General features: G+C 47.4%; 1 protein-coding gene across 3 annotated transcripts in view; it reads left to right on the forward strand.

Annotated features, from left to right (window-relative positions):
- Nucleotides 1–25805, forward strand: part of Clstn2 (calsyntenin 2) — a 355004-nt gene that overhangs the window by 26302 nt on the left and 302897 nt on the right. The gene's annotated exons all lie outside the window — the stretch shown is intronic.

Below are 25805 nucleotides of genomic sequence, written 5' to 3' on the forward strand. Positions count from 1 at the left end.
CCAGCACAAAAATAGTTGGAGGCATGGCTCAGCTGTAGAGTACTTGGCTAGCAATTGAGAGGTCCTGAGTTCAAAAGGAAGTAATGAGTTGCTCCCCTGCAAATAAAAAAAAAAGTAGAGCCTGCATCCTACACTTGGAGAGATTTTTAAGTCATTTGGGCTAAGGTGTGTCTTGGTCATCGGAATTAAAAAAAAAAAAACTGATGATTTTTTGATGCAACAGTCTGACATTAGCTTGTATCTTGCCTGGGTTAGGCAGTTTAAAAACTCTGATAAAATAATTGTTACCCTGAGTTCTGGAAGCTGCATGAGCTGGTGTCTGGTGTGGGTACCCTCCATACATTGCCAATAAATGGTGGGCTTTAGGAGAATGATTTGATTTTATTACCTTCGTAGCACCTGGCATAATATGCTGGACAGAGTAGGTACTGAGAGCCTAATTAATTAATTATTGTGTATATGTGTTTGGTGCTAGTACTGGGCTTGACCTCAGGGCCTGGGTGCTGTCCATTAGCTTTTTTTTGCTCAAGGCTGGCCCTCTACCACTTGATCCATAGCTCTACTTCTGGCTTTCTGGTAGTTAAGATAAGAATCTCTTGGACTTTTCCTGTCTGGGCTGGCTTTGATCCCTGACCCTCAGATCTCAGCTTCCTGAGTAGTTAGGATTACAGAGGTGAGCCACTGGTACCTGGCTAGAGAGCCAAGTTCTGAAATAGGAAACACAGGGAGTGGGTACTTTCATGCTAGAAATGTGGCACGTCCCTGCTTCACAAAAGCTGGTGGAGAGTCCACAGGGCCATGTGTAACAGCCCTTAGCTGCAGTTTATCCAGTTCATCGAGTTCCTGTGTGTCCTGGGCCTCGATGCCCACTTCAGCTTATTCTAAGTGACTTGCAATCAGCTTTGCACTGCTTATCCTCTGCACATCTGAACAGCAGGGGATCATGGATGTACTGGCCCCTTTCCTGAGAGGTCTCCACCCCCCTCCCCCAGGCTGCTGTGTGCAGTCCCACTCAGGAGCTGAGTTAGTGCTGAGGCTGTTCTTTCAAGGGCATCTGTGACCTCTCTGAAGTTTCAAGTCCTGATGGGCCTGTGGCCAGGCAAGGATGCACATTTTAGAAACTGCTCTTAAATATAATGATGAGGTTGGGCTTCTAGAGAAACTAAAAGAATGATAAGAAGCCCCACTGTCCGCTGGATCAGTGCACTGCAGAGTGTTACAGAGGGCTGATAGTCATTGTAAAAGGTTGGGTAGGCAACCCTGCTTTTAATGGTAGATTTTTTTTTTTGTCTTGAAGAAATCAATCAAAGGGAAGATTATGGCTTAAAATTACCAGGCTTGCTTCTTTACATTCGTTTGCTCTTCCCGGGACTGCATAGCTATTAGTAATCCTTCCTGGTGCTAGAGAAAAGAAATGACCATGGAAGATGTGGGGTCTTAGTATTGTTAAATGAAATTCTTATAGAATAATGAGTACTTCTGATTAGGGTTGGGATATTGAAGAGCTTCGTGCTCCACAGGGCTGGAGCAATGGGGGCAGGCCCTCATAAAAGAACAGTCAATTATTTTGAAGATGAGTTGGCATCTTTTAATTCCTCACCAGATAATGAAATATCTATTTGAGCCCGAGGCTCTTGTATAATTTCTGTATATTCAACAAAATGTACTCAATAGTCGTTTGTTAAATGCTCCTCTGCCGGGACTTTGGGATAGAGACATGGATTCAGTTGCTGTCTTTGCAGAGGTGAAGGGTGGAGAGCAGGTCAGACTTGCTGTGGGCCTATGGTCTGTGCTAGGCTTCCCAGGTCAGAGAGATTGATAAGAAGGAAGAGTGTACATCCAGGCTCAGCCAGAAATACAACACTTCCTTCATGTGCTAGATTCTCAGCTACATGTGGTGTACAAGGTATAGACCAAGCCTCTAAGCGATAGTTATGGGGTCTGCACTGGACCCAGTCTCCTTGATCAGGTGATGAAGTGGAGCCAGGAGATGCAGATTCTGGCCTGGCTCTGGCTCAGGCCTGTAGATGACATCAGCAATCCTGGGCTCACTGCAAAGTACTGTCTCTCCTGAGCACAGGGGCTCAGGAGGGTCAGGGAGACAGGGTCTGCAGGAAGAAAGGGTTTGATGAGCCCTGGGGGATGTTGTTTTATAATGTGGCCAGGTCCTCATTTATTCTTCTTTCAAGTATCATAGATGTATCTCAGTCCTGTGCCCTTCCCCCAGGCGGCAGACAGAGATTGCTCCTAGGAAATAATGATGTTATGAGCACCTCTCTGAGGATTTGAATTCTCTTTGAGTTCTGAGTCTTGGGGAGAGGAGGGCTCTCTCTCTTGCTGACAGCACCTGCCAGTTTCTTAGAGTTTTCTTTATCAGTAAAAGAGGGCAGTTCAAAGTTGTTCAAAAACTTGAGATTCCATAAGATCATCTAGGAAAGTCCTTCCAGAGGTCAGGAAAGGGAGGAAGACCAGAGCAGTGCCAGCTGACATGAGGACCAGTGCTTGTTCCTGCCTGCCCCACAGGAGGCTCTAAATGAATGAATGAATGAATGAAAAATCGGAACTGGCCCTCCAATATTTCTTGCTAGGGTTTTTTTTTGCTGTATATCTTTCTTTGTGGTTAGATATTAATTGCTTTTGCAGCCCACTTTGAAAAATAAAAAAGGATCCCTGCAGAGCTTTAAACATGAATGAGATGATGGATAATTGGATTCTTAGTAGGCTGGTTGAAAAAGGAACCAAATCTTAGTACTTTCTATGAGTTGGTCTCAATTTTCTGGGTGGATGTTTGGGGTAAAGGCTTGGAAGCCAGAGAACCTTAATTCTAAGGACTGTAGACTTCTGTAGGCCCTGGAAAAGGTCTTCTATGAGCTATCCCCTAGTTCTGCCAGGTTTCCATCATTACTGAAGTGACTTGTCTCCATCACTGGCTGGGTTCCAATGGAATCATGTGTCTGGGAAGCAAGCAGGTGTCTGGTCTTTTTAAGCCCTAAGCTCCAGCATAGTCTCCTTAGGTTAATGGCTGACACAGGTCAATGATCAAAGCTTTAGAGGCCTACAAGGACTCAGAAATACAAGGACAGTAGCACTCAACTGGATCTGTGTGACCTACAGGTAAGGTGTAGGGAGAATGAATAGGGCATAGGCCAAAGGACTCATCCCTTAAGAACAAGGTGCCATCAGATGTCTGCACACCTAAGATTAGGAGTGGAGTGGAGGGTGGCTGGTATCTAGATTCTGGACCCTGCTTGGTTAGCAAGAATATTACTTGGAAGCAGTCAATATTGTTCACCCAGATGGGGTTCTAGGAAAGGAAGGATGAGGCCCGTGGCTATATCAGAAGGGAGAGCTTAGCTTAAGATTGTGAAGCCTGGTTCTGACACTTGGTGTAGAGTGGCTGGATTTTGTATAACAACCCCATCTTTGCTTTTCTTTCCCAAGTTGTGGATTTTGCAGTTTCATTCAAGCTCAAGGTGATTTTAAGTCAGAGAGAAAGGATTTTGATATAAACCTTGAAATACCTGGGTGATATTAAAGGCTTTGCGGGGGAAGGAGGGTGTCTCAAGATGTCACTGTCTGTCCTGTGAGGGCCAGCTAGGGGAAGATATGCATAGGATGAGGTCTCAAAAATTCTTGGCCCTGGAACTTAGCCAAGTCATGGTTATACTTTAGCCCGTCCTTCTCTCCATTCTTGATGATATCAGGACGTGGTCCAAGATATGCTGCTGGTTGTCCTGCCACCTGCCCCTGGTCCCTGGAAGTTACCCCATAACTCCCTGAAACCTTGCTAAGAGAAGATGGGGTGTTATGGAAGAATAGCAACCTTCTTTGGAGAAACTCATAAGCCTGATTTATACTCTTCCTAATTTATATCATGCATCAAACTGAGTAAATTGAATTTGGGTAGGAAGGTTTTTAATCAATTCATGAGTCCAGAAAATTCTCTGTTAAGAGATAGAAACAAGCTCTTACAGTGATATTAGCCATGGGAAAACGAAGTACAATAATGTTCTCTTTCCAAATTAGATATGAAATCAATGTCTGGGTCCCCGCTAAAGAGCCTAATGTAGTTTTTTAAAATTTATTATTAGCTTTCATTAGTTATACAGAGGAGACTTCATTGTTAGATTTCTACACGTCTACAATATTTTCCAGTCAGTCTCAATGCCTCTATTACTCTTCCTTCACATGCTTTCCAGAACAACTTAACAGGTGTCTTTGTAAGAGCATAATATTGTATGCTGAGATTTATTCCTGGAGATCAGGCCTCAGGGCCATTGGCATGCTACCACCTCTGATCCCACACAGAGTTCTGGAATACTCATCTTACAGAGCTGAGCTGAGGAGGGGCTTCTTTTGGGGTTATCGTGGTAGAGCCAAGACTTCAAAGTCTCAAGGAGAAAAGTGGGCACTACCTCCCTCCGAACTCCTCATAGACATCCCTGTGGAGGAGCTCTGTGTTTCCCTCTGAAGACAGGAAGCTAAGACTTCCAGCTAGGTGGCACAGCTGAATAGAGATGGATCTGGGAGTGGGAACATCCAGCTCTGGCCCCAGCTGTGACTGCTCCATCTTCTTGGGAGTCCTGAGGGATGGAGATGAGCAGGTGCCACCTCCAGACTCGGAAGGAGAGCTAGAATGAGGAATTGTGCTAAGAAGCATGTTGGGCGAAGCGGAATCTTGAGAGGTTGCCAGATGGAACCTTGGGTACTGGACGAGGAAGCGGGGACTTCAGGGTCTGGTCTTGGCCATGCTCTCATGGTATATGACCATGCTTTCCCTGGTATAGATCCCAGTAGGTGCTGATTAAGCATGGGTGAAGGAGGGAATGCTGTTATGCCTTAATGACAAATACTTAATAGGACTGGGCGTAGAAGTCATTTGATGTAAGGTTCAGGAGATCTTGGTTCTAATTGAGATTCCTAATGTGTCTGGTCCTTAGACACATACAAGGGTTCTTCCCATCCTGGCTTTGTCAGTCCTTCTATTCTCCACCCCACATAGCTTAAAAAAACCCAAGTCTCTGTGGACAGGGTCCAGAACGTGATTATAAGTGTGTCCCAAATGGAGGCCAGGGTGATGCAGGACTCAGGAAATGTCTGTCCGATGAATGAATGAATGGACAGCTTCCCTACCACTTTTCTCTAGAGACTTCCCAGTGTTCTGTCTGGAGACTCTTCTGTCTCTGAGGAGGGGTGGGGAACAACTGAGTGATGGCCATCGTCATTTTAACATTTGTGTCCTAGCACAAATCTCTGTGGCCTCGAGCTTCACTGGGTGCTTACAGCATGTCCAGTACTTTGTACGGAGGGCTTTTGACTCTTCCTCCTCACACCTCCTGACACAGTCATGATCTGAGGATTAGGACGGAAAGACTGAGGTTTGTGTAACATTGATGTAACTGCCATAGACTCAGTTTAAATCAAAAGGCTGAGAAATAACAACTACTCAAGTCACCCTGACCCCTCCGGGGGCATCGCGGCTGTGAGAAAAATCATTGACATGTCAAGATCTGTCTAAGGACTTGTCACCATTTGCTTTTCTGGAACAATCCTAACAGGCTGACCTGCCTGTAGGTTGTGGGAAGAGCTGGCACTGCTGCCATGGGCATCAGGAGCCTTGTTAGCATTCCCTCTCAGTCTCTCTCTCTCTCCCCCTCTCTCCCCCTCTCTCCCCCTCTCTCTCCCTTTCTATCCCCCTCTCTCTTACTCCCCCTCTCCCTCCCTCTTACCCCCTCTCTTTCCCTCTCCCTCTCTCCCTCTCCCCCTCTCTCTCCCTTTTTCCCTCTCTCTTCCTCTCTCCTCTCCCTCTCCCTCGCTCTCTCCCTCTCCCTCTTTCTCCCTCTCTCCCTCTCTCTCTCTCTTCCCCCCTCCTCCCTCTCTCCCACTTCTCTCTTCCCCCTCTCCCCCCTCCCTTCCCCCTTCTCTCTCCCTCTCCCTCTCCCTCGGGGAAGCCTACAGTCTACCCAAGCTCTTCCAGGATAGGAAGAGCCACATTTGCTATAACTCTGAATATTGGTGGTGGTGGGGAAGTATTAACATCTGCCACCGAGGAAACAGCTGCTGTGCACAGCCGTACTGTGCCAGCTGCTACAGTAATGGAGTCTCCTAGAACCAAGAACACAACATGGGAAGTAGCTCCTGTGCTCAGTGCACAGGTGAGGGAGGATGAAGCTCGGAGGACTTAAACTTGCCCAAGGTCATTCGGCTGAGATGTAGTAGAGCTAGGATGCAAGTGGTGCCTGCCTGAGGCCAAAGTCTCCACCTTTTCCTGTTGGGTCAGAAGAATGAACAATTGTCTTCAACCCTGGTTCAGCAGGTGCTGTGGCCTGGCACAGATCAAGTCACCTTTCCAAGCTGCTGTTTGTGCACCTGCATTATGAGGATGCATGCCAAGGGTTGATTTTTTTTTCCCTAAGGCTATTTGTATATGACTCTGTCTGTGTGTGTGTGTGTGTGTGTGTGAGAGGGGGGGGGCAAATCAGGACCCTCCAACTCTCACAGTCATACTTCCTAGAAGGTAAACATACAACCCACTCTTTTGTCTACCCCTCCGTGTGCCCTCTCCTGCTCCAGCCAGTTACTGCCTGGGCTTGGGGTCTGCTTGCAAATCCCAATCAGCGGAGGAGAAAAGACAAAGCCCCAATCCCTGCCGGCCCTGCTTGGCAGTGCTGACATGTGATTTGCAGGTGAAAACTGCATGGTGTAACTTCTGCTGTGTCCTTCAGGGTTCCCCGTCCTTAGCTGATCTTATTCCGGCCTATCACCACATCCAACGGGATGGCTGGGCAGCATTTGAGTTCCCCAGGATGGGCGATGCTGTAGGTTTGGGTAGGAAGGAAGGAGCAGTGAAGGAGAGAGGGAACAGAAGCAGGGAAAAGGGAGAAGTGGGGGTGGGGGTGGGAGTCGGGTCATGGTACAGAGCACCATTCGCTTGATGCCCCTCAGCAGTTAGTTGGCCTGAGACCTCTCAGACCTGAGCCTTGCTATGCTGACCTCTGTTCTTTATTTATTCCTAGAATGCTAGCATTAGCAATGACATTAGCCGTAAACACTGTCAACTACTATGGGTTACATCTTTTAATCCTTATGAATCTCCAAGGAGCATTCTGGATTAAATATTTTGATGCCTGAATTGTTGATTGTGTGTAAGACCATCCCATTTGCACACCTTGCAGTCTTTGAAGGAGTTCCCCTTGCCCTGTGCTGACTTTTGTTTTTTGTTTTTTGTTTTTGTTTTTTTTTGTTTTTTGTTGTTAGCCTGGTCTGGGGACCATAGGCTGTGTTTGGTGGAGAAGAATGCCTTGCCAGGCATCTGGGTACCACAGAAAAGTCACTGCCTGACCATGCCGGCCAGTGTAGAGGTCAGCTCCATTTCTCTTATTCTTTATCTGATGAGAAAAATAGAGTCGTGGAATCCAGACTGTTTTCCCATTTACTCTGCTCAGTGTGATCTTAACTGTTTCCCTTGCTAGCCTGTTTTTAGGACATGTGATGACATGGGGGGGAAATGGCATCATGCTAGAAGGGTTCTGAGGAAGGGCCTTCAAATAGCAACAACTGCTCCCTGGGAACTTTATGCCAAATACAAACATGAGAAAAAGGGCTTATGTAGAGTATGAGAGGAACAAAAGGAACATTTTTGTGTTGACAGAGCAGGAGCAGGCAAATAGCAACAACAACAAAAGAGGCAAGGGTTTCTGGGTTTACTCTTACATCATTCAAAAAAACTTTGAGTCCAGCAAAAGCAAGCATTTGCTATTGCCAGGTGTGCTGTTAGGCCTTTCCCAGCCTTGGCTGATGATCAAGCTCTTTTCTCACGGGACACCTGAGAACTTGTTTGTGAAATGTTGCCATGGATCTCCATCCTCCCTGAGAAAACTCTCCGAGAGCTCCGTGCATGGGACCGGGACAAATAGCATGTGGTGTTCATGGTCAGAGACTTGTGTGATTTACTTTCACAGAGAATAGTCTGCAGTCTGGGATTTTATGGGTGGATTTTTATGGGTGGGCAAATCCCAGCCATCTCTGTCTTTGGGTCATCTGCACATGAGCTGGGGCTTTACTGATGTGTCTCCAAGGTGTCATCTCTTCTCTCTCACCTTTTCAGAAAATGTCATTCTCTCCACTGACTTTTTGAAAAGATTTAGCTATGCACAGGGGAAGAAACGCAGCCACCACTCCCCAATTGCCCTCTTAGTGAAAATGTGGTGATATTTAACAAGTGCTTCTGAGCAGCTCTACATTCTTAGCTGTGTTCAAGGCCATGGGGAGGGAGGGGGAACAGTAGCCCAGGTCTAAGCCTTAAGAGTCAACTTGGGAGTCCTGATGTCTTGGTCTGTCTGACTTGTTCTTCCATCTCAAGATGGCTATACCAGGCCTCCATTACTTTGACTTTTTTTCTTCAACAAATGGAAGGCCAAGACATTAATTAAATGTCAGTGACTACTTCTGCCAGTTCCATTCTCTGGCTCTCTCTAATTAGAATTAAATGGTGAGAGAGGTTAGGCAGACTAAATCAAAAGAACAAAAAGAGTGTTGGCTTCCAAATTGTGTCCCTTGCATTTAGTAAATCAGTTTCAATTAGTGGTCTCCAGCCTTCTGGCTGCCTTGTAAAGCAAGATGGCTCCCCTGTGTGGTAGAGGATCTTTGCTCTTCCTCAGGTACTTAGATTGAGTTTAGGTCCCAGAGCCTCTGTCTCTCTTGAGCTTCTGCTGCAAGGTAAGCAAGTGGAAAGGTAAGTTTTCAGCCTGGGCATCACAAGGGAAAAAGGTAATTACTTTGTTTTCCAGCCTGCTTCTTTTGCCAGTCAATATTTGGCCTTAGTATTCAACTGTGCAGGACTGGAACGATGCCATGATTTGTACATTTCCTTCTCTCGATTGGCAGAGCAAGGAAGAATAGATCTGAGAGCTGAAGAGCTTGCTAATTTAGCCAATAATGATGTACTTCCTATTCAGAAGAAGCCAAATTCACCATGGGCAGCTTTTTCCTATGGAATTGTGTTCTTTAACAAATCCAAATATAGTACAAGTTTAACATCTTTAATCCAAATCCCAAATGCCCCCAAATCTGAAACTTTTGGAGCTTTGACGTGACACCATATTCAGAAAATTTTGCTCAAAGAAACTTGGTTTCATGCTATGTGGAGACGCATGTGAAAAACATAGATGAAAACTGTATTTAGACTTGGGTCACATCCTCAAAATGCCACTATATGTACACAAATACCCAGAATCTCCAAACATCTGAAACCTTTCTAGTCCCAAGAATGTTAGAGGATGGATCTCTCTCTTTGTGTGTGTGTGTGTGTGTATGTGACTTTTAAAAAATATTTTCAAGTATTATGATTACTGATTCTTAGATTATGGTTGACCACATGAACCATTGGCTTCAGTTACGTGTTGGTGGGGGGGTCTATGTGTTAATTCTTAGTATAAATTTTATACTTGAGAATGAGAATATATCACATTAGTATTAAGACTCCTTAATTCTTATAGTTACAAAATGCTCATAAGTTCCTAATGTCCTTCTGAACAGGCTTAATTTCTACAGATTGTTGATGGTTGAGGAAGACAGGTCTCTCTTAGCATCACCCAGGGAGTCATTTCTTATTTAGCATCTGCAAGCAGAATCTCTGCTCCTAAAAGTCTTGCACCAGGACAAAGGCTGTGCATTGGCAGTGAGATTCTCAGAATCCTCTGGTGAAAGTGCTACCTGAAGGAGTAGCAAGTTAGTTTTCTTTTCTCCCTTCCTGTCCTGTCCCATCCCGTCCCTTCCTGTCCCATCCCGTCCTGTCCCTTCCCGTCCCGTCCTGTCCCGTCCCGTCTCCTGCTAGCTTAGCTGGTGCTCTACTACCTAAGCCCTACCTTTGGCTGATGGTTTCAAAGATGGAGTTTTCTACCTGGGTTGGCTTTGAATCATGAGACTTTGCATCTTAGCCTCCTGAGCAGCTAGGATTATAGGCATGAGCCACCACCAACACCTGACTTAAACTAGCTTTTTTCTTATAGCCCATGAAGAAGAAATGTACATACAATATGAATGTAATAGAAAAAAGTTATTAAGGACTCAATAAAAATTAACAATGTAGATATGACTAGATACTATTGAGGTAAGTGATTTAATGTTTGTATTTGGCAGATTGTAGGCATTTAAAACAAGCAAATACACACATCTGTCTATCTGTCTATCTATCATCTATCTATCTGTCTATTTTTCTACCTACCTACCTACCTACCAACCTACATAGTTACCCACATACCTATTTACTGATCTTATGTTTGGAACCTGAAACATTTAAACAACATTAAGATGTTTGAATATTAATATAGTATACTATTGTGTGTGTGTGTGTGTGTGTGTGTCTATCTTTGTCTGTATATGTCTGTATGTGTGTCTGTACCTCTGTGCCTATATATGAAGATTCCATAATGAGCAATACTCAAAGGAGCCATTGATAACATGAGAAACAAATGGGAATCTCAGAAGCATACTCTTTCCTTTGCATAGTTAGTCTCTACTTCAGTATTTTTTCTTTTTTTTTTTTTTTACCACTTGGTATTACAGGAACATGAGTTCTTGTTTTGATGTAATCTATCCATGTGTTTTGATCAGTGAAACTTGGCTACCAATGTGTTACTCACCTTTAGTAGACAGCTGCTCATGTGAAAATCTGTTTACAGAAACAGTGCACTGAAGAAAAATAAAAGATGGGTGGGATGGTTTTAAACTGATTTAATATAATGTAACCACATTAAAATCTTAATTAGGAAAGAAGCTTAAGCCGTGGTTCTCATCTGGAGAAAACTGCCTGCAAGTATTTTAAGAGAGAAATGAGCTTTTGTGTTCTCTCACTCTGTGACTAAGGTTCTAAGTCTTTGAAATAATTCCATCTTAACCTACAGTCTGGAGAATCAACATGCCATTATGCTATAGGAACTTTGGACATGGGGGAAATAATGTCATATTTCTAAGATCAATCTTCACTAGATTTAATGCAGTTATAGAGAGAAATTGCCCATTCTTGCTCCCCATTCTGTGAATTCTTTTGTTGTAACATGCATTGGAAGGCTTAAGTCATTTGGATTACCATTGTTCTGATATTTTAGCATTCACTCTTATTATACTTGGAAATCTTTTTTAATATTTAGTAACAGTGCTATCCATATGTTCATTAAGAAGCATGGCTAGTCTTATACATTATACCCAAATGCCAGTAACTTTGGTCTGAAGCTGATATAAAATCATGAGGAAGTTCAGGTACTCACTAAGACACACTGTATTTAAATGTAGGGGTGGGACCCTGTGGAGTGGAACTGGTCAATGTTGGGGAAATAAAAAAGCACCTTAAAAGCAAGCATGCAAGATAGCTTGCTGGTTCCCATGCCTCTACGATTCATCTCTCTGCATATTTATCTTTGAGTCTTGAATGTACCTGCTTTCAACTGCCTTAACTCTATCAGAAATGCATCTCTTACTTCAAATGAAGTTCTCTTACAAGATCAAAGAGCTCACTGAACTTGTGAAAGATGTGTCTAGCTTTGATTGCCAAGTTCCTGTTCTACCAGATAGATAATATAAGTTATCTACCTGTTATCTATTGATGAGTAATTGCTTACAAGAGAGGAACAGGTTGTGGAGGTCCAGGATGGAGGCCCCCACTTGAGATGCTGTATGTGATAAGCTCACAGAGGTGCTGGATAGGATGCCATTGGAGTTGTTGCTGAACTAGGTTGACTTTAGAATAGTACAGAGATAACCCTTTTTGTTTTGTATTGTTCTGCATCTGTTTTTTAAATTTTGTTATTATTATTATTATTACAAATTCTTTCTATATTAGCCAATACCTAAATGTGGCCTCAAATGTAACAATCCTCCCACCTTCACTTCCTGAGTACCGGGATTGCAGGAGTATGCTATCGTGTCCAATTTGAGATAGGCTCTGTTTATGTTAATAGTTATGTGTTTATTTTCATATTAATTTCATCTTAAAGATGATAGCGTATCAAATTGATGCTATGAAATTTCTCTTTTAAAATAATTACTTAAAAGCCAGATGCCAGTGGTTCATGCCTTTAATTCTAGCTACTCAGGAGGCTGAGATCTGAAGATCATGGTTCGAAGCAGCCTGGGCAGGAAAGTCCACGAGACTCTTATCTCCAATAAACTACTCAGAAAAAGCCCTAAATGGCACTGTGGCTCAGGGGCAGGGCCCAGGCCCAGAGTTCAAGCCTTAGGACTGGCCAAAAAAAAAAAAAAAATGAACACAACTCTCTAAAGAAACACTTCAAGTAAATACCAGTGCACGTGGGACGTGCTGTAGCAGAAAGTGCGAGTCTTATGCACATGTTGGACTTGTGGAAGATGGTGATTTTCACTCATTTAAGTCAATATGGGCACTGTGTTGATAGAACTCCTCGTGAGCACGTATTGTTCTTTTGGGGCGGTATATCGCATAATTGGATGTAGTGCTATTTTATATGTGGCTAATTTCAGAAGCTAAAACAACCATATCTATTAAATGCTATTTTATTTGATTAATAAAAATGCTAGATTGTTTTAGGATTGAATAAATATAAAATGTTAATTGGATATAAAGTGCTTATTTATGCGATCATGGTCTTGGCCATAAAACTATGAGACAGTTATGGCTGTTTAATATTGCTTTAATTAGAAGTGCTCTTTGAAAAGTTAGAAGACAATAAGCTTCTCCTTACAGCAGTTCTCGAGGACCCAGACTGATGGGGTCTTAAGATCAAGCAGCCAGGAAGAGCAGGGAAGACGTTCCTCTCTCCCCAGGAAGCCAAGGGTGACATTAAATTGCTCTTTGGAAATTAAGGTTATCATAGGCTGTTACAGATTTTCTGGATTTAATTTAATATTTGTTGAATATGTCCTGTGTGCTGTCCTCTTTTAGGTCCCTGGGGAAGTTAGCTAGGGTTGTTTCACATATAGACAATAAAGAACCTGCCTCAAACTGGCTGGAATAAATGGAGGAAGGATTTGCAGGTCCATGCAGTGAGAAGTACAAGAGGTGGAATTCTGTCATGGCAGATTCCAGATATTGAAGCAGCAATGCTGATATATAGCCTCCTCCATCCTCTGCTCTGCTTCACCTCCGCTCGCTCTCTACCCGGTAGTCCACGACAACTGAGGTCAGCCTCACTGTTTCAGATCTCATAAAGAGATGACTTTATTGACAGCTTTGACATTAATCTTAGAATTGAGGTGCATTGACCAGGGATTCTGCTATGATTCCTGGGCTGGAGTGTGATCACTTGTGTTCAGAAGGTGGAATAAAGTGGATTTTTCCAAAGGAAGATAGAATAGCTGCTACCAAAGAGAAGTAACAATAGACAGAAAATAGATAACAAGTGTTCTGCCTTCAGGGTACTCATTTTCAACTGAGGGGAAGATATGTGTGAGTAAGACTCTGTGTGTGTGTATGTGTGTGTGTGCTCATGCGCACATGAATGTGTGTTTGTATGTGCAGGTATACTGGGCTTGTACTCAGGACCTCACACTCCTGTTTAGATTTTTCCTTCAAGGCTGATATTCTACCACTTGAGCCACACCTCCACTTTCAGTTTTTTGTTAGTTACTTGGAGTCTTCGTTCTCAGATCTCAGCCTCCTGAGTAGCTAGGATTACAGGTGTGAGCCACTGGCTCCTGGGTGGACAAAAATGGAGAAGGCAATTTTGGAGAGGCAAAAAGCCATGGGGATTTTTAGAAATTTTAGAAATAATAATACACTTGAGAAAGTAAAACCAGAGATGTTTAGTCCATGAGTTTTTCGGGTGGAGGAGAGATGAGATACAGTCATACCAGAATCTTGGGAAAACTACAACAATGTACCCTCCCATTGGCTCCTCTATTCTGGAGTGTGGGAAGTGGTGGATAAGGGACCTCGACAGGAAGCGCAGAATCTGCTTATGCCAAGCTCCCCATAGCAATGCAGCCTCTTGGACTTCTTCCTCCAGGCAAAACAGAGCGCGTTAGCCCCTTATTCAACTTATTAGGCACCTACCATGTACGAGGCTCATTCATCAAAGCAGAGCTGTTTATTTTATCTGGTGTACTACTGAGTATTCCCTAAGGCCCTCCCAGGCAACAAGTATTCCATGAGGATCCAGGGAGGCCAGCACAGAGGGACCTCTGTTCTTTGTTTCTTTCTTCTCTCCCTCCACTTCCTTGGGGGAGAGAAGAATCCACTGGGAGGTGCTCAGAAGCAGGCCAGCATTCATCAGAGCCCAGGACCACATAAGGACCAGAACAATCCTCATGCTACTTATCTTCTACTTGCCCTCATGTCTATGTTGCAGAGGTCACAGGCAGTGTTTGAAGCTCTCTTTCTGAATACTAGTGGTTCAGACAGGATGTTTGTACCTTCATTTTCACATCTTACCATCCTGCTTCTCTTCCCCAGCTCATTTCCAACTCTCTAGTAAGAGAAGAGGAATGGATAATGGGTCATTCATTGTTTGATATAATCATTGTGCCATTGTTTCTGGGGCATAGGTATAGAAGAGTCACCCTGGAACTGTGTGGCACAGGCCTTTTCTATCTGGTTGCCCCCAAAGGGAGTTATAGCATAGCATTTCCTCTTTTTATCCTATTCCAAAAGCACCTCTTGGTGAGTCATACAAGATGATCTTGAGTATGTTGGTCTCTTTTCATCCTATTCCCAAAGCACCTCTTGGTGAGTCATGCAAGATGATCTTGAGTATGTTGGTCTCTTGCTGTCTCTCTCTTCCTTCCTGTGGAGTTCTAGTGGACACTTGCCCCCAAGACTCAGATTCACATGGTTGTGATCCTCAAAGGAACTAGGGAGAGTCTCCTCCAGTGGTGTTCTGACTTCCCCTAGCTCCAATCCCAGGAGTGATGGCTCTTCTGCTTGTTTGCATGTGCTCAAGTCAGGGTGGAGAGCACAACCCACCCACAGAGGTCTTAGGGCAGGACTGATGGTTTTCTGATGCGTTGGAAGCAACCTAGGTCTTGAGTTTGGGTGTTTTGTCTTCTTAGGCTGACACATTATCCCTAAGAAGTAGCAATTAGCCTGTACCTTATTGCATTTTTTGAGTTGACTTAGCATCTACCAGTGACTTTTCCTCATTTCTTTTTTTGTCTCTTCTTTCCATCTTCTCTACATCAAAATGCATCAATGCTTATTCCATCTGATAGGTTTTATACCTGTTTCACCAATGTGGAAATTGAGTCTTAATACCTTTCCTTCAGATATACTAATTTCTGATCTTGTGATCTCTCTCTCCAGCTCTGAGCCAGTGCATATGGCATTCTGACTATATTATTCCTACATGAAGACAATCTTTGTGAGTTTTTCATGCTTTTATTATTAAGCTTTGAGATCCTAGGCTAAAAGCAAGACCTTCTGGGATACACAGCTTCTATTGAGGACTTCTACCTTAGTCTCTTCCTTGCCTGCCTGGCCCCTTTCATCCAGCTTCCGCTGTTATTCAATGCTTATGTGATACTATGAACTAAGGTAGTGCATCCTTCCTGTGAATATTCCCTGGTGTTTAAAGGAGCCTCTTGGATTGGATAAACAGATTAAAAAATGAATGGCATTTACTGAGAATATACTATGCTCCAAACACTGCTGGGTATGGCTTATAAGCCATTTCCCTGGCCACTGAGGGATTTACAAGGGACAATCTTTTTCCTTTGATTCCATTCCCTCCATTTCTCCTGTAGAATCCTGACATCTTTCCTAAATTATTCAGGTCTCGGGCTCAAAAGACTTTTGTTTTTAACTCAAAGGAAGAGCCATGCCTCCTTGGTGCATTGGCCTTTCTCTCTCTGATGTTAACTGGGGTGCAACTCCTGGCTTTGAGGAGCTCTTAGGGCATCTGGCAAGTTGGAGGCTGCTGTTTTCAGCCAAGGCCTGGGTCTTCATCAGCACCATCCCTCAGGCTCAGAGCCCACCTGTGGTGAGTGTCCAGGAATGCACTGGGAGAATCCCATTTCCTTCCTGATTCTCAACATTCAGTTTTCCCTCTGGGACACCCAGTGGCCCTATCATCCATGAGCAGAGATATTTGTGGAGGAAATTGTTCTCCATTTCTAACCTCTACACATCGTGGCATAGTATATTTCCCACAGGTCAAGTTAAGTCTACTCTTGCCCATCCTGATTTTCCCTTTCTTTCAAGAACCAGTGTAGCCAGGGAGCCTCAGAACAGCATAAGGTGCTCAGGGCTTTGTCAGGTAGAGACTCACATGGCTCAGGGCTTTGTCAACTAGAGACCAGCCTGGCACCAGTTTCATCCATCCATTCTTCTCCTTTCCCTTTGCCTGGGACCTCTGAATCACCGGCCTTTCTGGAAACCCTCATGGAGCTTCTGTGAACAGTTCACCCACCGTTATATGTGCTTCATCCCAGGTGATTGCAGGATAGCTGTGGCGAAGCAATTGTTCTCTTCCTTCCCGTTTTTTGTGGAAGTTTGAGGCTTAAGATGAAGTCATGTGTGAAGAGGGTTTGTGTGTCAGGGTCATGCCTCAATAGTCAGAACCGAAGATCCTGTAGGGAAGTGTGTTTGCCTGTGCTGAAGAAGCAGACATCCTCTGTATCCCTCAACCTCCTAACCAGAGGGCCTGGAAGGAGACTTCTCATCTCATTCAGTTTCCGATTTTTAACTTTGTGGTATCTACTGCATGTGGATTCCAAGAGAGTTCTCTAACGGGTACAGTTTAGCATCTGACACCTGTGTCAAGGCTAGAGTTCAGAAGTGAGTGGTCCCCTTCCTTGAATTGGCCAGGCAAGGATAATGTGCCTTTCCCTTCCAGCTTCAGGAAGTCATCTTCTTAGAGTTCCCCTGCCTGGCCTGCCAAGACGTAGAAGCTATCAGTCCCATTTACTCAGCTATTCTCTGGGTTGTATTCTAGTCACATGCAGAGGCTACACAAAATCTAAATAGGTTTCTGAAGCCTTGAGGCCAAGTTTAAAATGAGATTACTTCTGATAGGAAAAGCTGGAGTGCCAGATTCAGCTTTCTTCTCCTGCTTGGACTTTGTGTTGTTTTTGTTGTTGTTTTTTAAATCCAGAATCCTCTTAATTATCCCTTTAGGAACCCAGCACCTTCCCTGCCTGGAGGCAGACCCATTGCATGTGCCAGCCCTTTGGAGAGGTGTTCCAAACTTCAGCTACTTGGGCAGTGTCTGTGGTGGTAGCCTGGGGAATTGAGTTTCTAATCCTGACTCCTGAGGAGCCTGGAAATGGGGGAGATGGGGGATAAATCGAACATTCAGAGCTTGCCTGCCTCAGGCCCCCAGGCTGTTCTTTGACCTACACAGTTCTTTAAAGTTCCGTCTGAGCAGGACCCCTGTAGCTGATGCCATGGTCAGGGATGGAATAGCTGTTTGGGGGTGTTCAGATTTGTGTGATAGGGTAGACCAAATGGTACAGTATTTCTGAGAAAACTCAGTGTGATGCTGTAGCTTACACCTCCAAATTGGAGATAGAATTTGCTTTCATTTGCTTAACTTCCATTAAATTCCTTTAAAAAAAAAGTATAACAGAGTAGATGTTGTCAAGTTTTATTCTTTGTGTGAGTTATACATATGCAACATTTTAAGCCCCAGATCTTTTCTTTCTTTCTTTCTTTTTCTTTTTTTTTGAGATCTCTGTTGCCACACCAGTGAAAGGAAAGAGACAGACTGCCTGACGAGTGTTGACAGTTGCTGATCAACTTGATAGACACTTCATATAATCATCTCATTTGAGCTCTGCCGTAGTGAAGTTTAACATCCTGGGGCTGGTGAAAGATAAAAATATAACTGCATTTGTAGATGAAGGGACTGACCTCCGAGGTTGCTGTTTGGGTTCAATCAGACAAAAATTACAGATTCCTAATGTGTAGGGGTTCAGCAAGCACTTCCCACTCCTTGACTGAGACTTCATAGACTTACAAAGAACCTACAGCAGAATGGTATTAATAACAGTCTAATGCTGACAGCTTAGTCTGAACAGCATTGTAGCTCGAGTTAACAATATCTCGTTCATACTGCTAATAAGACCAGGAGCCAGAGTTGGTGTGTTGATATTCAATATAACATACACATTCTCAAAAAAAAAAAAACCAACAAAAAATCCCAACAACCCACTTCCAGTTCAGTCTACATTTTGGCTATATTCTCAGTGGGGTTTCCATGGATCCCTGGGTGTTAATGAAAATGCGATATTCGTGAACAGATGAAGGAGCTGACCCATGGCTTTAAATCAGATTACACATTTGTATGTGTCTGTGTATGTGTGAGATACTTTTATTCTTTCTAAAAAAATAAATTGTAAAAAAAATACTTTTGGCTACAGATTTCTCATCACCAATTTTCTCCTACAAGTAGAATATATTCTTATGAAAAATTCAAAACCTGTGCTTTTTTTTTTTTTAAATCCACTCACTAGTATGTGAATCCCCTGGGTGGGAAATCTGTCCTTAGTCTATATGCAAATGTGGAGGGAAGTGGAGGTCTCCTCCACCCCCTCCAAATCCCCAGAGGCTCTCCCAGAATCCACTCTACACCTCTCTGGCTGTCTGTGTAATCCTTCATCTTGCATCTTCTAGGTCTCTTCTCCTGTACATAGCCGTAGCAGGCTGGTGTTTCCTAATTCTCCTGAATTTGTTACTACTTCTTACTAGCCATTGAGATGTTCTTTATGTCATTTTTTTTATACCTTAGTCTTCCCATTTGTCAAATGGGAAGGAATATTGTGAGGGTTATGTATCATTGTTTTCTAAAGTGCAAAGCTTGTTTCATTTATTGGTGTTCTATCCAGAGGTACTAGGATGTAGTGAGTCAAGGCACAAGACTCAAGTGTGAAATTCAAGGTGGCTGTAACAACAAAAGCAACCTCAGAAATCCAGATAAACAGTATTAGTGCAATATGTTGGAACATCAAGATGCAGATAAAAATCTACCCATGAACAAAATATCAAAACTTTCAATCAATGCAAAGCCAGTGTTGCTGAGGTTTTTTGTTTTTTTGTTTTGTTCCTTCTGCTTTAGGCCTCTCTATAGCTTGGTGTGACATGACACTAGAAATAATGAGTAACTACATATCCATGTTTTTTTCTTGCCCCCTTTCTTCCAGCTTGGCCCACTAAGAAGTTCCTCTTCTAGTGCCTTGTATCATCTACAAGAGAGATGACTGGAGTGGGGCTGTCTCACAGGTCCCCAAGCTTGAGGCTCACAGGGGTGTTTACAATCAGAAATCCATTATGGGTATATTAGCCAGTTGGTAGGCTGAACCAAAAAAAATTGTGTATGCCTAGGCCAAGGCCTGGTTAGCATATGTGGAGGTGGGACAAAGGAAACCAGGACAAGTAGTGTGCTGGTGACTGGTATGGTCAGCAGAAGCTTGAGGGCGTATCAGTGGGCACTGCCAGTCAAGGTTGTTGTATGATGGGTAGCCTTTCCCCTTGCCCATCCTTCCCATCCCTGATACATTTTGAGTTTACAATAATCCAGATGTAGGGGTATCGTTGAGTCTTGTGAAATAGGATTTAAGCTCATTTACCTATTGTGAAACAGGTATTGAACTCATTTGCGGACAAGGAAAGAAAACAATGCTGCAGATTCTACCCTTCCCCACCCATACCATTCAGAGCAAGTGGACCCCAGACTTAGAAAGCAAGAGAGAAATGGGAGCTTCATTGTGGCTGTCCTCCAGTGGGGCAGGGTATACTTTCAATGCAGAATATGTTCCTTTAGTTGGTCACTAAAGTGTGCACATGTAAGACTCTGCAGCCTGGTAGATAACTGCACGAGCCATGTACCAGCTATAGCTGTTGCCTCTGGCTTTCAGCAAAAGAGCCATTGATCTTGCCCAGTGGTGGAGGAGGCTGGCTGGTTTGTGTAGGTGCCTTCTAGGAAATTGCAAGGATGCCTTGGAAGGAACTTGGACCGTTCACGGTTTTCACGGTGTGTGCTGATTTAGAAGCTAGCCTTTGAGTAAGATGCACTTTTGCTGTGTATATGTTCAGTGCTCACTCATTTAACTAGCACTAGTTCCCAAGTAGAGTATGCAGAATGTGTGGCAGGTGAAGGAAGGCCAAGCCTTTCTAAGACACGATCTCAGTTTCAGGAATTCATGTTCCAGTGCTAACCATATGATTCTAGCACAGGGTGAGTGGTGCTGGGAGCATGGCTCAGTGGAGTGATGGATGGCCTCTCTTCTTTCCCAAGTCATTGAGTTTGTTCCACGCTGTCCCATGATTTTTCAAGGAAATAGCTGTAAGCTATCTAGTCTTCAGGGCAGTTGTCCATGGCATAGGCCTTTGTGTTGGCCCATGTGACTATGACCCTAAGCATCCTTTTTTCTTCTGTACAAAGTTCAGGTCACCTCCTGCTCCTATGGTCTGCCTTTTCTGAATTGTGTGAACCCTTTTATTGAATGAAAAGGCTGCAGCTTGGAGTATGAAGAATCTTTAGGAAGCTCAAAGCCACACTGCTTGTGCAGGGCCTTGGAAGCCCTGTGGGATAAAGGCAGCTGTTCTTGTAATATCTAGGGGTCCTTGGGGCCTGGTTTCCATCATTTGGCCAGTGCTGCATAACACCTGCTGTCCGCTTCCTTCAAATCTGCCAGGATCAGAGCCAGTGCTTGCCTCTAACAGGGTTCCCAGAGTTTCAGAGTTAACGGAATTTTCCTAATGATTTGAACAATCAGAAAATTACAATTTGGCTGCCAAAGGACCTCGGAGAGTCGGCAGTGTTATTTGCCCAGCACATGCTTTTAGTGATGGTGATGACAGAGTTGGCTGCATTTCTGCCCAGGGTTGGAAACCACAGTCACTATTGTTAAAAAAACAAAAACTGTGCAATCAGTCACCTAGAAATGGATCCAAATGGCATTTGTTCTACAAATTCTTCCAAATAGTTAGATGTTTGGTGCATGTAGACCTTTTTTTAAGTGTAATTTTTTTGTCATTGTGCAAACATGTCAACATTTGTTGACTTTTTTTGCCTGTGTACATGTTTTCCTTTACTAGTATTTAGCTAATGTGTTGCAAATAGCTGGATAAGTAAGAAGTGTGGAATGGACTCTGGATAACGAATTCTACCTGTGATGGGTTATCTGCCTTTCCTTGTTTATGGGAGGAATATTTCCTGTCCATTGTACTTAGCTACATTACTTTCTGTTCTTTTCTGAGCTCCTATGTCCTTATTACAAGTGTTGATCTTTAAAACTGGCCTTGATAAGTCATTACTTGCTTTGAATAGATTTTTAAAATTTACTCTTTTATTGTGTATTATATGAAAAACTAAGAAAGTTCATATTGGCAGAAAACAATTTCAAAATACTAATAATCCCATCATTGAGAAATAATGAGTAGGAATGTTTTGTTTGGTGTTTATCTGTTTTAGATATATTTATTTGCCATTCATTTGGCAAATGTTATTGAATTACTATTTTGTGCTCAGTACATGGGATCATCCTATTTGTGTCTGTTGGGCCCTCCTTATTTTTCCTAGACCTGTACATCTCTCCATGTCAATAAATGTGTTTACAGCATCTTTTACAATGTGTTTCAGTAGTAAAGTCTTATTGGCATGTTTTGCTGCTATTTTTCAGGTGCTGTTATTATAGGTTCTTGTTGTTCTAAATACCATTGGAACACACAAGTCCTTGTAAATATTTCTTTGCTTATCTGATTACATTTGGAATTATTTTCATATGCTTGATCTCCAGATACAAAAAAAGTATAGATTTTACTTTTCATCCATCCTATAGGAAAATACGTGGTTGTTCTTGAGTTTCTGGTAATGAAATTGCAATAGGATTTCACCTGCTCTTGCCCGCCCAGAAATTACTTCTTGAGGCTCGAATTTGATTGTCCTTTGGTTCCAATCTAAATGTGACACTCTGAGAAAGTCTTCCCTGACTCTCCTTCATTGAGGTTTGCAGTATTATTACTGCTGCCTCAAGAGCTTCAACTGTCTGCTGCTTCTTCCTAAGTCACTGAACACGGAAATCCTGTCTCTTTGACTCGCTACTGTTGTGTGTTTTTAAAAAATCAATTAGCATCCTACATGGCCCAAAGATATTTGTTGGACGAATGAAAGTAATTATGGATGATTGAAAACCCATGGTTTTATTTGATTTTAGCTTCTATCTTTTGGGAGTGCTCTGGCACTAATTAGGAAGCCTTGGTTTAATCTTTTTCTTTTGGCATGGAAACTCTTTCTGATCTTACACATGAAGAAATCTTACATGAAGAAATATTGACTCCAAATCACTAAAGATTATTAATGTAGGGCTGGCTTCAGAGGTTCATGGTATTACCAGAAATTCATTTTTGCTCTTCCTGAATTTTCCCTTCTCCTACCAGTCTCAGTCTTTGGTAGGTGCCTCCTTTGTGCTGAGCAAGATGGCCTGCCTGCCTGCCTGCCTGCCTGCCTGCCTGCCTGCCTGCCTGCCTGCCTGCCTGCCTGCCTGCCTGCCTGCCTGCCTGCCTGCCTGCCTGCCTGCCTGCCTGCCTGCCTGCCTGCCTGCCTGCCTGCCTGCCTGCCTGCCTGCCTGCCTGCCTGCCTGCCTGCCTGCCTGCCTGCCTGCCTGCCTGCCTGCCTGCCTGCCTGCCTGCCTGCCTGCCTGCCTGCCTGCCTGCCTGCCTGCCTGCCTGCCTGCCTGCCTGCCTGCCTGCCTGCCTGCCTGCCTGCCTGCCTGCCTGCCTGCCTGCCTGCCTGCCTGCCTGCCTGCCTGCCTGCCTGCCTGCCTGCCTGCCTGCCTGCCTGCCTGCCTGCCTGCCTGCCTGCCTGCCTGCCTGCCTGCCTGCCTGCCTGCCTGCCTGCCTGCCTGCCTGCCTGCCTGCCTGCCTGCCTGCCTGCCTGCCTGCCTGCCTGCCTGCCTGCCTGCCTGCCTGCCTGCCTGCCTGCCTGCCTGCCTGCCTGCCTGCCTGCCTGCCTGCCTGCCTGCCTGCCTGCCTGCCTGCCTGCCTGCCTGCCTGCCTGCCTGCCTGCCTGCCTGCCTGCCTGCCTGCCTGCCTGCCTGCCTGCCTGCCTGCCTGCCTGCCTGCCTGCCTGCCTGCCTGCCTGCCTGCCTGCCTGCCTGCCTGCCTGCCTGCCTGCCTGCCTGCCTGCCTGCCTGCCTGCCTGCCTGCCTGCCTGCCTGCCTGCCTGCCTGCCTGCCTGCCTGCCTGCCTGCCTGCCTGCCTGCCTGCCTGCCTGCCTGCCTGCCTGCCTGCCTGCCTGCCTGCCTGCCTGCCTGCCTGCCTGCCTGCCTGCCTGCCTGCCTGCCTGCCTGCCTGCCTGCCTGCCTGCCTGCCTGCCTGCCTGCCTGCCTGCCTGCCTGCCTGCCTGCCTGCCTGCCTGCCTGCCTGCCTGCCTGCCTGCCTGCCTGCCTGCCTGCCTGCCTGCCTGCCTGCCTGCCTGCCTGCCTGCCTGCCTGCCTGCCTGCCTGCCTGCCTGCCTGCCTGCCTGCCTGCCTGCCTGCCTGCCTGCCTGCCTGCCTGCCTGCCTGCCTGCCTGCCTGCCTGCCTGCCTGCCTGCCTGCCTGCCTGCCTGCCTGCCTGCCTGCCTGCCTGCCTGCCTGCCTGCCTGCCTGCCTGCCTGCCTGCCTGCCTGCCTGCCTGCCTGCCTGCCTGCCTGCCTGCCTGCCTGCCTGCCTGCCTGCCTGCCTGCCTGCCTGCCTGCCTGCCTGCCTGCCTGCCTGCCTGCCTGCCTGCCTGCCTGCCTGCCTGCCTGCCTGCCTGCCTGCCTGCCTGCCTGCCTGCCTGCCTGCCTGCCTGCCTGCCTGCCTGCCTGCCTGCCTGCCTGCCTGCCTGCCTGCCTGCCTGCCTGCCTGCCTGCCTGCCTGCCTGCCTGCCTGCCTGCCTGCCTGCCTGCCTGCCTGCCTGCCTGCCTGCCTGCCTGCCTGCCTGCCTGCCTGCCTGCCTGCCTGCCTGCCTGCCTGCCTGCCTGCCTGCCTGCCTGCCTGCCTGCCTGCCTGCCTGCCTGCCTGCCTGCCTGCCTGCCTGCCTGCCTGCCTGCCTGCCTGCCTGCCTGCCTGCCTGCCTGCCTGCCTGCCTGCCTGCCTGCCTGCCTGCCTGCCTGCCTGCCTGCCTGCCTGCCTGCCTGCCTGCCTGCCTGCCTGCCTGCCTGCCTGCCTGCCTGCCTGCCTGCCTGCCTGCCTGCCTGCCTGCCTGCCTGCCTGCCTGCCTGCCTGCCTGCCTGCCTGCCTGCCTGCCTGCCTGCCTGCCTGCCTGCCTGCCTGCCTGCCTGCCTGCCTGCCTGCCTGCCTGCCTGCCTGCCTGCCTGCCTGCCTGCCTGCCTGCCTGCCTGCCTGCCTGCCTGCCTGCCTGCCTGCCTGCCTGCCTGCCTGCCTGCCTGCCTGCCTGCCTGCCTGCCTGCCTGCCTGCCTGCCTGCCTGCCTGCCTGCCTGCCTGCCTGCCTGCCTGCCTGCCTGCCTGCCTGCCTGCCTGCCTGCCTGCCTGCCTGCCTGCCTGCCTGCCTGCCTGCCTGCCTGCCTGCCTGCCTGCCTGCCTGCCTGCCTGCCTGCCTGCCTGCCTGCCTGCCTGCCTGCCTGCCTGCCTGCCTGCCTGCCTGCCTGCCTGCCTGCCTGCCTGCCTGCCTGCCTGCCTGCCTGCCTGCCTGCCTGCCTGCCTGCCTGCCTGCCTGCCTGCCTGCCTGCCTGCCTGCCTGCCTGCCTGCCTGCCTGCCTGCCTGCCTGCCTGCCTGCCTGCCTGCCTGCCTGCCTGCCTGCCTGCCTGCCTGCCTGCCTGCCTGCCTGCCTGCCTGCCTGCCTGCCTGCCTGCCTGCCTGCCTGCCTGCCTGCCTGCCTGCCTGCCTGCCTGCCTGCCTGCCTGCCTGCCTGCCTGCCTGCCTGCCTGCCTGCCTGCCTGCCTGCCTGCCTGCCTGCCTGCCTGCCTGCCTGCCTGCCTGCCTGCCTGCCTGCCTGCCTGCCTGCCTGCCTGCCTGCCTGCCTGCCTGCCTGCCTGCCTGCCTGCCTGCCTGCCTGCCTGCCTGCCTGCCTGCCTGCCTGCCTGCCTGCCTGCCTGCCTGCCTGCCTGCCTGCCTGCCTGCCTGCCTGCCTGCCTGCCTGCCTGCCTGCCTGCCTGCCTGCCTGCCTGCCTGCCTGCCTGCCTGCCTGCCTGCCTGCCTGCCTGCCTGCCTGCCTGCCTGCCTGCCTGCCTGCCTGCCTGCCTGCCTGCCTGCCTGCCTGCCTGCCTGCCTGCCTGCCTGCCTGCCTGCCTGCCTGCCTGCCTGCCTGCCTGCCTGCCTGCCTGCCTGCCTGCCTGCCTGCCTGCCTGCCTGCCTGCCTGCCTGCCTGCCTGCCTGCCTGCCTGCCTGCCTGCCTGCCTGCCTGCCTGCCTGCCTGCCTGCCTGCCTGCCTGCCTGCCTGCCTGCCTGCCTGCCTGCCTGCCTGCCTGCCTGCCTGCCTGCCTGCCTGCCTGCCTGCCTGCCTGCCTGCCTGCCTGCCTGCCTGCCTGCCTGCCTGCCTGCCTGCCTGCCTGCCTGCCTGCCTGCCTGCCTGCCTGCCTGCCTGCCTGCCTGCCTGCCTGCCTGCCTGCCTGCCTGCCTGCCTGCCTGCCTGCCTGCCTGCCTGCCTGCCTGCCTGCCTGCCTGCCTGCCTGCCTGCCTGCCTGCCTGCCTGCCTGCCTGCCTGCCTGCCTGCCTGCCTGCCTGCCTGCCTGCCTGCCTGCCTGCCTGCCTGCCTGCCTGCCTGCCTGCCTGCCTGCCTGCCTGCCTGCCTGCCTGCCTGCCTGCCTGCCTGCCTGCCTGCCTGCCTGCCTGCCTGCCTGCCTGCCTGCCTGCCTGCCTGCCTGCCTGCCTGCCTGCCTGCCTGCCTGCCTGCCTGCCTGCCTGCCTGCCTGC

The sequence above is a fragment of the Dipodomys merriami genome, unplaced genomic scaffold (assembly GCF_024711535.1).
Source record: "Dipodomys merriami isolate MVZ:Mamm:240054 unplaced genomic scaffold, mDipMer1.0.p SCAF_68, whole genome shotgun sequence".
NCBI lineage: Eukaryota > Metazoa > Chordata > Mammalia > Rodentia > Heteromyidae > Dipodomys > Dipodomys merriami.